This window comes from Oncorhynchus tshawytscha, linkage group LG01 (assembly GCF_018296145.1).
Source record: "Oncorhynchus tshawytscha isolate Ot180627B linkage group LG01, Otsh_v2.0, whole genome shotgun sequence".
NCBI lineage: Eukaryota > Metazoa > Chordata > Actinopteri > Salmoniformes > Salmonidae > Oncorhynchus > Oncorhynchus tshawytscha.
In genome coordinates, this window is record NC_056429.1 from 13,464,728 (window position 1) to 13,478,089 (window position 13,362).

Below are 13,362 nucleotides of genomic sequence, written 5' to 3' on the forward strand. Positions count from 1 at the left end.
AAAAGTATTCAAACCCCTTGACTTTTTCCACATTCTGATACATTACAGTTTTATTCTAAAATGGATTAAATAGTTTTTTTCCCTCATCAATCTACACACAATACCCCATATTGACAACATTTGTATTCACATTTACATAAATATTCAGACCCTTTACTCAGTACTTTGTTGAAGTACCTTTGGCAGCGATTACAGCCTCGAGTCTTTTTGGGTATGACGCTACAAGCTTAGCACACCATTTTTCTCTGCAGATCCTCTCAAGCTCTGTCAGTTTGGATGGGGAGCGTTGCTGAACGGCTGTTTTCAGGTCTCTCCAGATATGTTCGATCCGGACTCTGGCTGGGCAACTCAAGGACATTCAGAGACTTGTCCCGAAGCCAATGCTGCGTTGTCTTGGCTGTGTGCTTAGGGTCATTGTCCTGTTGGAAGGTGAAGCTATGTCCCAGTCTGGATCAAGTTTTCATCAAGGATCTCTCTATACTTTGCTCCATTCATCTTTCACTCGATCCTGACTAGTCTCCCAGTCCCTGCCACTGTAAAACATCCCCACAGCATGATGCTGCCACCACCATGCTTCACCGTATGGATGGCGCCAAGTTTCCTCCTGATGGGACGCTTAGCATTCAGGTCAAAGAGTTCAATCTTGGTTTCATCAGACCAGATAATCTTGTTTCTCATGGTCTGAGTCCTTTAGGTGACTTTTGGCAAACTCCAAGAGGGCTATCATGTGCCTTTTACTGAGGCGTGGCTTCCGTCTGGCCACTCTAGCGTAAAGTGCTGTAGTGCTGTAGAGATGGTTGTCCTTCTGTAAGGTTCTCCCATCTCTACAGAGGTACTCTGGAACTCTGTCAGAGTGACCATCGGGTTCTTGGTCACCTCCCTGACCAAGGCCCTTCTCCCCCGATTGCTCAGTTTGGCCGGGCGGCTAGCTCTAGGAAGAGTCTTGGTGATTCCAAACGTCTTCCATTTAAGAATGATGGAGGCCACTGTGTTCTTGGGGACCTTGAATGCTGCAGAAATGTTTTGGTACCCTTCCCAGATCTGTGCTCTACGGACAATTAATTTGACCTCATGGTGTAACGGTCATCGTTGCATAAAGAAGTGGACCAAAGCGCAGGTGTGGGTTCCGTCTGGCCACTCTAGCGTAAAGGCCTGATTGGTGAAGTGCTGTAGAGATGGTTGTCCTTCTGGAAGGTTCTCCCATCTCCACAGAGGTAGTCTGGAGCTCTGTCAGAATGTACATCCGCTTCTTGGTCACCTCCTTGAGGTCTATGGACAATTCCTTTGACTTCTTGGCTTGGTTTTTGCTCTGACATGTACTGTCAACTGTGGGACCTTATATAGACAGGTGTAATGATAATGGCACCGGAGGAGATGGCTGTCGTTTTACGGCCCCCTAATCAATTGTGCTATTGTGTGTGTTTTTTCACGTTATTTGTAACTTATTTTGTACATAATGTTTCTGCCACCGCCTCTTATGACCGAAAAGTGTTTCTAGATATCAGGACAGCGATTACTCACCCGTAGTGAAATAATATTCTTTCTTTAACGAATCGGACGCAAAGGATTTTCTCTAGACACCAGACAAGGCCCTCAACCCCATCATTCGCAGGAGAAAGAGACAGAGATATCGGGGACGTAGGTCTGGGTGACTTGTAAGGATCCGACGGCGAGTGGTTAATCTGCCTTTACCATCAGTCCTATTAGCCAACATACAATCATTGGATAATAAAATATACGAACTATGAGAATGTATATTCTACCAAACGGGATATTAAAAACTGTATTATCTTATGTTTCACAGAGTCATGGCTGAAGGATGACATTAATAACATACAGCTGGTGGGTTTTACGCTTTTTCGGCAGGATAGAACAACAGTAAGACATGTACAACAGATGGTGAAATGAAAACAACAGATGGTGCACTAAATCTAAGGACATTTCGAGGTTTTGCTCACCTGAGGTAGAGTATTTCATGATAAGCTGTAGACGACACTATTTACCGAGAGAGATTTCATCTATATTCTTCGTAGCTGTCTATTTAGACTACAATCAATGAGCTGTATACAACCATAAGCAAAAAGGAAAACGATCATCCAGAGGCAGCGCTCCTAGTGGCTGAGGACTTTAATGCATGGAAACTTAAATCCGTTTTACCTCATTTTTACCAGCATGTTAAATGTGCAACCAGAGGGAAACAAACACATACAAAGCTCTCCCTCGCCCTCCATTTGGCAAATCTGACCACAATTCTATCCTCTTGATTCCAGCTTACAAGCAAAAACTAAAGCAGGAAGCAAAAACTAAAGCAGGAAGCAAAAACTAAAGCAGGAAGCACCAGTGACTCGGTCAATAAAAAAGTGGTCAGATGAAACAGATGCTAAGCAACAGGACTGTTTTGCTAACACAGACTGGAATATGTTTTGGTATTCTTCTGATGGCATTGAGGAGTACACCTCATCAGTCACTGGCTTCATCAATAAGTGCATCGATGACATCGTCCCCATAGTGACTGTACGTACATACCCCAACCAGAAGCAATGGATTACAGGCAACAGCCGCACTGAGCTAAAGGGTAGAGCTGCCGCTTTCAAGGTAGAGCTATGCCCTCCGACGAACCATAAAACAGGCCAATACAGGACAAAGATTGAATTGTACTAAATTGGCTCTGACGCTCGTCGGATGTGGCATGGCTTGCAAACTATTACAGACTACAAAGTGAAGCACAGCCGCGAGCTGCCCAGTGACATGAGCCTACCAGACTAACTAAATTAGAACCATGCTAGCTTCGAGGCAAGTAACAGTGAAACATGCATGAGAGCATCAGCTGTTCCTGACGACTGTGTGATCACGCGCTCCGTACCCGATGTGAGTAAGACCTTTAAACAGGTCAACATTCAAAAGGCCGCAGGGCCAGATGATTACCATGATGTGTACTCCGAGCATGCGCTGACCAACTGGCTAGTGTCTTCACTGACATTTTCAACCTGTCCCTGACTGAGTCTGTAATATCAACATGTTTCAAGCAAACCACCATCGTCCCTCGGCCCAAGAACACTAAGGTAACCTGCCTAAATTACTACCGATCCGTAGCACTCACGTCTGTAGCCATGAAGTGCTTTAAAAGGCTGGTCATGGCTCACATCAACACCATTATCCTAGAAACCCTAGACTCACTCAAACTTACATACCACCCCAACAGATCCACAGATGATGCAATCTCTATTGTACTCCACACTGCCCTTTCCCACATGGACAAAAGGAACACCTATGTGAGAATGCTATTCGTTGACTACAGCTCAGTGTTCAACAGCATAGTGCCCTCAAAGCTCATCACTAAGCTAAGGACCCTGGGACTAAACACCTGCCTCTGCAACTAGATCCTGGACTTCCTGACGGGCCGCCCACAGGTGATAAGGGTAGGGAACAACATTTCCGCCACGCTGATCCTCAACATAGGGGTGCATGCTCAGTCACCTCCTGTACTCCCTGTTCACTCATGACTGCATGGCCAGGCATGACTCCAACACCATCATTAAGTTTTCCGATGACACAACAGTGGTAGACTGATCACCGACAATGATGAGACAGCCTATAGGGAGGAGGTCAGAGAAATGGCCGTTTGGTGCCAGGACAACAACCTCTCCCTCAACATGATCAAGACAAAGGAGATGATTGTGGACTACAGGAAAAGGAGGACCGAGCACGTCTCCATTCTCATCGACGGGGCTGTAGTGGAGTAGGTTCAGCGCGTCATGTTCCTTGGTGTCCACATCAACAACAAACTATCATGGTCCAAACACACCAAGACATGAGGGCACAACAAAGCTTATTCCCCTTCAGGAGACTGGAAAGATTTGTCATGGGTCCTCAGATACTCCAAAAGTTCTACAGCTGCACCATTGAGAGCATCCTGACTGGTTGCATGATTGCCTTTGTATGGCAACTGCTCGGCATCCGACCACAAGGCACTACAGAGGGTAGTGCGACAGCCCAGTACATCACTGGAGCCAAGCTTCCTGCCATCCAGGACCTCTATACCAGACGGTGTCAGAGGAAGGCCCTTAAAATTGTCAAAGACTCCAGCCACCCTAGTCATAGACTGTTCTCTCTGCTACCGCACGGCAAGCGGTACTGGAGCGTCAAGTCTAGGTCCAAAAGACTTTTGAACAGCTTCTACCCCCAAGCCGTAAGACTCCTGAACAGCTAATCAAATGGCTCCCCACTCTATTTGCATTGCCCCCCCCCGCCCCCTATGTTATGCTGCTGCTACTCTCTTTTATTCTACCTACATGTACATATTACCTCAACTAACCGGTGCCCTCGCACATTGACTCTGTACTGGTACCCCCTGTATATAGCCTTGCTATTGTTATTTTTCTGCTGCTCTTGAATTATTTGTCATTTTAGTTATTTTTTAACCCAGCTATTTAAAAAAAACTGTATTTTTGGTTCAGGGCTTGTAGGTCAACATTTCACTGTAAGGTCTACACCTGTTGTATTCAGCGCATGTAACGAATAAAATTTAATTTGATTTTATGTGCTTTTACAAATCATGTCCAATCAATTGAATTTACCACAGGTGGACTCCAATCAAGTTGTAGAAACATCTCAAGAATGATCAATGGAAACAGGATGTACCTGAGCTCAATTTAGAATCTCATAGCAAAAAATACTTATGTAAATAAGGTATTTGCTAAAATTTCTAAAAACCTCTTTTCACTTTGTCATAATGGGGTATTGTGTAACGACTTTCTTGCGGTGAAGGAGAGGCGGACCAAAATGCAGCGTGGTTTCTATTCATGTTTTTTTAATGAAGAAAACTAGACATGAACAGACTAACAAAAACAAGAACTGTGAAAACCTAAAACAGCCCTATCTGGTGCAAACAGAGACAGGAACAATCACCCACAAACACACAGTGAAACCCAGGCTACCTAAATATGGTTCCCAATCAGAGACAATGACTCTGATTGAGAACCATAGCAGGCCAGACATAGAAATAGACAAACAAGACATCCAACATAGAATGCCCACTCAGATCACACCCTGACCAACCAAAACATAGAAACATACAAAGCAAACTATGGTCAGGGTGTGACATACTGTGCATAGATTGATGGGGAAAATCTTTATTTAATCCATTTTAGAATAAGTCTGTAAAGTAACAAAATGTGGAAAGAGCCAAGGGGTCTGAATATTTTCTGAATGCACAGTATGGCTTTATCTCATCCACTCTGGACAGCATCATGTTTTGTTAAAGTCTGGTATATAGCCCCTCTATTATATTAGCAGACAACTGTTGCCATGGACGACTCTGGTAACCTTCAGTAATAATTGTAAAATTACCATTCTCCACATGCAGTTGCAAGAAGGCGCTGATGGACAGTACCTATCTCCACATGCAGTTGCGAGAAGGCGCTGATGGACATGGCCGCATTGTTTCAGACTGCTAAGTATCTTTGCAGTATTTTTTTGCTTGTGAGATATTAGTGCACAGTTGAAGCTAGGAGCACAAGCATGTCGCTACACCCGCAATAACATCTACTAATCATGTGTATGTGACAAATCAAATTTGAGTTGACTAATGGAAAACCACCATGGAACCCAGCACACAGCCTGAATCCAAACAATAAAAACAACAGTCATGTGTGACATGATATACAGTTGAAGTCGGAAGTTTACATACATCTTAGCCAAACACATTTACACTCAGTTTTTCACAATTCTTGACATTTAATCTCAGTAAAAATTCACTGTTTTAGGTCAGTTAGGATCACCACTTTATTTTAAGAATGTGAAATGTCAAAATAATAGCAGAGAGAATGATTAATTTCAGCTTTTATTTCTTTCATCACATTCCCAGTAGGTCAGAAGTTTACATACACTCAATTAGTATTTGGTAGCATTGCCTTTAAATTGTTTAACTTGGGTCAAACGTTTCAGGTAGCCTTCCACAAGCTTCCCACAATAAATTGGGTGAATTTTGGCCCATTCCTCCTGACAGAGCTGGTGTAACTGAGTCAGATTTGTAGGCCTTCTTGCTCGCACACTCTTTTTCAGTTCTGCCCACAAATTATCTATGGGATTGCGGTCAGGGCTTTGTGATGGCCACTCCAATACCTTGACTTTGTTGTCCTTAAGCCATTTTGCCACAGCTTTGGAAGTATGCTTGAGGTCATTATCCATTTGGAAGACCCATTTGCGACCAAGCTTTAACTTCCTGACCGATGTCTTGAGATGTTGCTTCAATATATACACATGATTTTCCTGCCTCATGATGCCATCTATTTTGTGAAGTGCACCAGTCCCTCCTGCAGCAAAGCACCCCCACAACATGATGCTGCCACCCCGTGCTTCACAGTTGGGATGGTGTTCTTCGGCTTGCATGCCTCCCCATTTTTCCTCCAAACATAACGTTGGTCATTATGGCCAAACAGTTCTATTTTCGTTTCATCAGACCAGAGGACATTTCTCCAAAAAGTACGAGCTATGTCCCCATGTGCAAGCCGTAGTCTGGCTTTTTTTACGGCGGTTTTGGAGCAGTGGCTTCTTCCTTGCTGAGCGGCCATTCAGGCTATGTCGATATAGGACCCTTTTTACTGTGGCTATAGATACTTTTGTGCCTGTTTCTTCCAGCATTTCACAAGGTCCTTTGCTGTTGTTCTGGTATTAATTTGCACTTTTCGCACCAAAGTACGCTAATCTGTAGGAGACAGAATGCGTCTCCTTCCTGAGCGGTATGACGGCTGTGTGGTCCCATGGTGTTAATACTTGCGTACTATTGTTTGTACAGATGAACGTGATACCTTCAGGCGTTTGGAAATTGCTCCCAAGGATGAACCAGACTTGTGGAGGTCTACAACTTTTTTTCAAGCAAAGAGGCACTGAGTTTGAAGGTAGGCCTTGCAATCCACAGGAACACCTCCGGTAATGGTTTCAATGGTTTCAGCTAGCAAGCTAGCTTGCTAATGCACGTGTTAGCATCAAGCTTCATCCCACAAACCACCAGCCTGTTCTCTATCACAGTGTCAGAGCACCTGAGATGACGTTGTGATGGGAAATTAAATCATACTATTATTGCATGAAAGTGGTTCATGATGCTAAAGTGGCTCAGTAGACAATTAGGCCAATATTCAGCTCAGTTCACTTCAAGTTAGTTCAGTTAAACTCGACTCAATTCAGTGCAGATCAGATCAGTTAATTTTAATTCAGTTGAGTTCAATTCAGTCACTGAATTACAGCTTTGGGACTTGGGGATGGATAAGGAACTTGATTATCAAGAATGGTCACAAGCTTAATCTTGAACATAACCTGGATATGACTAATCAAATGAGGATTTATAATGACACCATTAAGGATGGGATTCAGCTATCACTTACTATTGTTATTACTTTATGTCGTTAGTACTGTGTGGAAAGGAATGTTAGCATGTGAGCTTTTCAATGATCAGGTAGAGCTATCAAAATTGACTCATGGTTGCGTTTGTAACAATCACTTTTCAACTGTAGTTTCACCTTTCATGTGTATGTGCGTGAGTGTGTGCATGTGTGTGTGTTTGTGTTTGTGTTTGTGCATGTGCGTGTGCGGGTGCGTGCGGGTGCGTGCATGAGTGAGAGAGGTTTCGAGCCACAGAGGCTCCCCAACAGATGGACAGAGTAGAAAGGGAGGGGCTTAAGGATGTATAGTATGTCACTGGGTGCCTTGATCCCCTTCTGCTATAGAATTTTGATCCACTTCTGTTACAGAACCTTGATCCACTTCTGTTACAGAACCTTGACACCCGCTTGCTATAGTATAGAACATTGACCCCCTGCTGTTAAAGAACCTTGATAGCCTCCTGTTAAAGAACCTTAAACCCCTCCTGCTATAGAACCTTGACCACCTCCTGTTAAAGGACCTTGATCCCCTCCTGCTATCAAACCTTGAGTCCCTCCTGCTATAGAACCTTGATCCCCTCATGTTAAAGGATCTTGATCCCCTCCTGCTACAGAACTTGAAGCCCCTCCTGTTGTAGAACCTTGACCCCCTCCTGCTATAGAATCTTGACCCCCTCCTGTTATAGAACCTTGATCCCCTCCTGTTAAAGGATCTTGATCCCCTCCTGCTATAGTACCTTAAGCCCGTCCTGCTATAGAACCTTGATCCCCTCCTGCTATAGAACATTGAACCCCTCCTGCTATAGAACCTTGGTCCCCTCCTGCTATAGAACCTTGACCCCCTTTTTATTGAACCTTCATCCCCTCCTGCTATAAAAGCTTGATCCCATCATGCTATAGAACCTTGATCCCCTCCTGTTAAAGGATCTTGATCCTCTCCTGCTATAGTACCTTAAGCCCGTCCTGCTATAGAACCTTGATCCCCTCCTGCTATAGAACCTTGACACCCTCCTGCTATAGAACCTTGACCCACTCCTGTTATAGAACCTTGACCCTCTCCTGCTGTATAACGTTGATTCCCTCCTGCTATAGAACCTTGACCCCCTTTATAGAACCTTGATCCACTCCTGCTATAGAACCTTGATCCCCTCCTGCTATAGAACATTGAACCCCTCCTGCTATAGAACCTTGGTCCCCTCCTGTTATAGAACATTGATCTCCTCCTGCTATTGAACCTTGAACCCATCCTGCTATAGAACCTTGACCCCCCCTTTTATTGAACCTTCATCCCCTCCTGCTATAAAACTTTGATCCCATCCTGCTATAGAACATTGAACCCCTCCTGCTATAGATTCTTGACCCCCTCCTGTTATAGAACCTTGACCCCCTCTTGCTATTGAATCTTGACCCCCCCCTGTTATAGAACCTTGACCCCCTTTATAGAACCTTCATCCCCTCCTGATATAGAACCTTAAGCCCCTCCTGCTATAGAACATTGATTCCCTCATGCAATAGAACCTTGATCCCCTCCTGCTATAGAACCTTGATCCCCTCCTGTTATAGAACCTTGAACCCCTCCTGCTGTAGAACATTTACCCCCCTGTTATAGAACCTGTTATAGAACCTTGACCCCTCCTGCTATAGAACCTTAATTCCCTCCTGCTGTAGAACCTTGACCCCTCCTATTATAGAACCTTGACCCCCTCCTGTTATAGAACATTGATCCCCTCCTGCTATAGAACCTTGAACCCCTCCTGCTATATAACCTTGAACCCCTCCTGCTATAGAACCTTGATCTCCTCCTGTTATAGAACCTTGACCCCTCCTGCATTAAAACCTTGATCCCTTCCTGCTATAGAACCTTGACGTCCTCCTGCCCCCAGAATATGATTTTAGGGGATGATAGACAAAAGTCTACACATAATGCTCCTTGATATACATGCACACACACACGGGTTTCTCTTTATTGAGATCTATCTATATGTATTTCCTGGATGCTTTTAGTGTGAACCCTCTGGAGGGTTGGGAAAGGGCCTATGCAAAGGGACACGATAGTGTTCTCTACTTATCTCTCATTCACTAAGTAGTGATCAACTTCAATCCTATCCTCGGACTTTCGAAGTTAAACATGGCAAAACTGGCTTGAAAAAAATACTTAATTTGTGGTTCCCAGATATTATCCAATGATAAGCTTTCTAGAGGGAAACCATGTGGATTATAGTTGTCAGGATTAACTTGATGATACTCCAGTACGTCGATAAGAAGTTTTGTTTTGTGACGGAAATTAGATGAGAATGTGATTAGAATTGTAACCATGGTGATATCAAGGCTCTCACTCTCTCTGTAGATGGCTATAGCTTTAGAAGAGAGGAGATTGAGGTTTTCTGCGGTGGATTATAGAGATTTAATGATTCGTTCTTGTTTCTGTGAGTATCCCACACTGGGTTGGAACTTCATAGCCTCAGCTCTCTGTATTTGAAGCAGTCCTCTTGTATCTCACAGTCATACAGGAATCAAAGAAAACCCTTACGGAGAAACCATGTGAATTTCACATGTGATCACGTGACCTCGTGTGGTTTTTCCGTAAGGGATGTTCAATGCAGTGAAGCACAGGCAGCAGGTGTGTAGCAAGGTTTGTTTTGTGTGTGTGTTTCGCTAAACACACACGTACACACACAAAACAAACATATGTTGACAAGAAGACAAGTACGCATAAATATGCCCAAGCCCAAATTCATTTGACTCCTGAAGAGAATGGAGTCCAAAGGGATTTGATCTCCCCTCATCAGCATGCTCTCCCTAATCTAAATCTTCAGAGACAAAGGGATTTGATCTCCCCAAATCAGCATGCTCTCCCTAATCTAAATCTTCAGAGACAACGGGATTTCATCTCCCCAAATCAGCATGCTCTCCCTAATCTAAATCTTCAAACAAAGGGATTTGATCTCCACACATCAGCATGCTCTCCCTAATCTAAATCTTCAAACAAAGGGATTTGAACTCCCCAAATCAGCATGCTCTCCCTAATCTAAATCTTCAAACAAAGGGATTTGATCTCCCCTCATCAGCATGCTCTCCCTAATCTAAATCTTCAGAGACAAAGGGATTTGATCTCCACACATCAGCATGCTCTCCCTTATCTAAATATTCAAACAAAGCGATTTGAACTCCCCAAATCAGCATGCTCTCCCTAATCTAAGTCAATCAGTAGGACAATGTAGCATTCTCAGAGTCATGAAATATAATAACCATTAGGGCTTACCCTGCAGCACAGTAGCTTTAAGGTACTGTTCTAAGAGAGTACATTATTTCATATTACTGCATTCCCCAGTCCTGCCTCTAAATTACTTCTCTCTCTGTCAGATGGAACACTTCCCATTGGGCAGACACTGGTTGAGTCAGCATTGTTTCCATGTCCTTTAGATGTTGAATTGAGTGCTCTGATGAAAGGAGTGGGTCACTCAAAACTGTTCCTGACATTACTCTGACATGGTGATATTCATATGACATTTTAGAAGAAAAAAAGACTCTATTAAGAACAGCTACTCTAAACTACGGCAGACACGAGAAGTAACAATCCTCCTTATCACTATAGATGTCATAGAGGACAAACAACCACCAAAGAGCAATGCTTTTTCTCAGCCTTGACAGTTGTATTCAAGCTGAGTCATTGCTGAATGGTTTGTGCAGATACACTGTCCGGCTATAGACCCCCTTTTGTGTTGCACTTGAGAGAGCCAATGCCGCTTAGTTCACTCTGTAGTTGTAAAGACCACCTCCACCCACCCTTGAGATGAGTGTAAACCCACTCTAATCGCAGACAGTCACCCGGTGTCGCAGCAGTGTGTGTTGATGTGTCTTGCTTAGGGCCCTGTGTTATGCTGTACAGTTAAACCATTTGCACTGTTTCATTCAGCTGGACTGTGGCTACCCAGTATTAGACTGCCACCTGTGGAAGCAAGAACTTCACTGAATATCAAATGTTTTACTGAATAGAAAAACACTTGGAGTTACTCTTGAACTCTTATTATAGACACAATCTGGTATATGTCCAGCTGTTTAATAGTAATTTCAATGAATGATGAGTGCCATTGGTATGTGTCATTGCTATGTGAAATTATAAAACCAGTTCAAGTTGCCTTATTGGTTTCAAAATGTATTTCATTTAATCCATGAGGTGTTTCCCACGCAAAACGGGATATATGAGAGGAATTGTTGTCACTGTTATCCCTTGACTAACCCAGAGGGATCAGTGCAAAATACAGATTTATCGCCCCCTACAGTTACTTTACACTATCAGCAGGAGTTTAATTTCCTTTCCTGTCTGGCTAGGACAGCATTCCCTTCCTGTCTGGCTAGGATACATATGGATACATATTTTCAAATGGAGGAACGCTAACAGCAACAAGAAGCTCGGGTGGAACATAGTGGTATGGTCTGGTTTATTTGTTTACATTGTCCCCTTAGTGAGACACATAGGCACTCTAGCCAGAAGACACATGGATTCATGCTATGGATCTGCAACGTCCAATAATAACTTCTCCTGTCCTATTCGGTGTCCTGTGTGAATTTCAACTGTTCTGCCTTATTATTATTGGACCATGCTGGTCATTAATGAACATTTGAACATCTTGGACATGTTCTGTTATAATCTCCACCCGGCACAGCCAGAAGAGGACTGGTCACCCCACATAGCCTGGTTCCTCTCTAGGTTTCTTCCTAGGTTTTGGCCTTTCTAGGGAGTTTTTCCTAGCCACCGTGCTTCTACACCTGCATTGCTTGCTGTTTGGGGTTTTAGGCTGGGTTTCTGTACAGCACTTTGAGATATCAGCTGATGTACGAAGGGCTATATAAATACATTTGATTTGATTTGATTTGATTAATATATGTGAAAAATGACTGAAATCAAATCACATTTTATTTGTCACATGCCCGAATACTTCAGGTACAGGTATACTTTACTGGGAAATGCTTACTTATGAGCCTTTTCCCAGCAATGCAGAGTTAAAAAGTATTTTCATGATCAATGTATTTTTTTTAAAAATCTGTCAGACAGACACAAAGTTCCCTCGAGCTAAACAACAGGTTTTGAAAGCTATCTGGAGATTTGTGAACAGGAAACTTGTCATTGACAGGAGATGCCAGTGGTCTATATACCTGATGAATGCTGGCCTTACAGTGTCATAAGATATTGGGTACAGTATGTCACATTAGAAACCTAGTTAAAGGTTGTGGATATACAGCATGTCACATTAGAAACCTAGTTAAAGGTTGTGGATAAACAGTATATCACATTAGAAACCTAGTTAAAGGTTGTGGATATACAGTATATCACATTAGAAACCTAGTTAAAGGTTGTGGATAAACAGTATATCACATTAGAAACCTAGTTAAAGGTTGTGGATATACAGTATATCACATTAGAAACCTAGTTAAAGGTGGTTGATATACAGTATATCACATTAGAAACCTAGTTAAAGGTTGTGGATATGCAGTATATCACATTAGAAACCTAGTTAAAGGTTGTGGATATACAGTATATCACATTAGAAACCTAGTTAAAGGTTGTGGGTAAACAGTATATCACATTAGAAACCTAGTTAAAGGTTGTGGATATACAGTATATCACATTAGAAACCTAGTTAAAGGTTGTGGATAAACAGTATATCACATTAGAAACCTAGTTAAAGGTTGTGGATATACAGTATATCCAGTTACACTTGTGATCTTGTCTTTACTTGGAAATGATGGTATTTTCATCATAATGTGTACTTTTACATCACCATCAAATGTGTTTACACTTTTAACAGCAGTTTCAATTATGTTTTCGTATTTTCACCAAAAGTGCAGTGTTCATACCTTTTACCTGAACTTTTTTTATTAGAATTATTTACATATGGTAGCAACCCAAACTAGTATCCCAAACATAAACTCAAGAAGCCCTGGAAACTCCAAGTGACAGTACAACACCTCCTTTTGTACA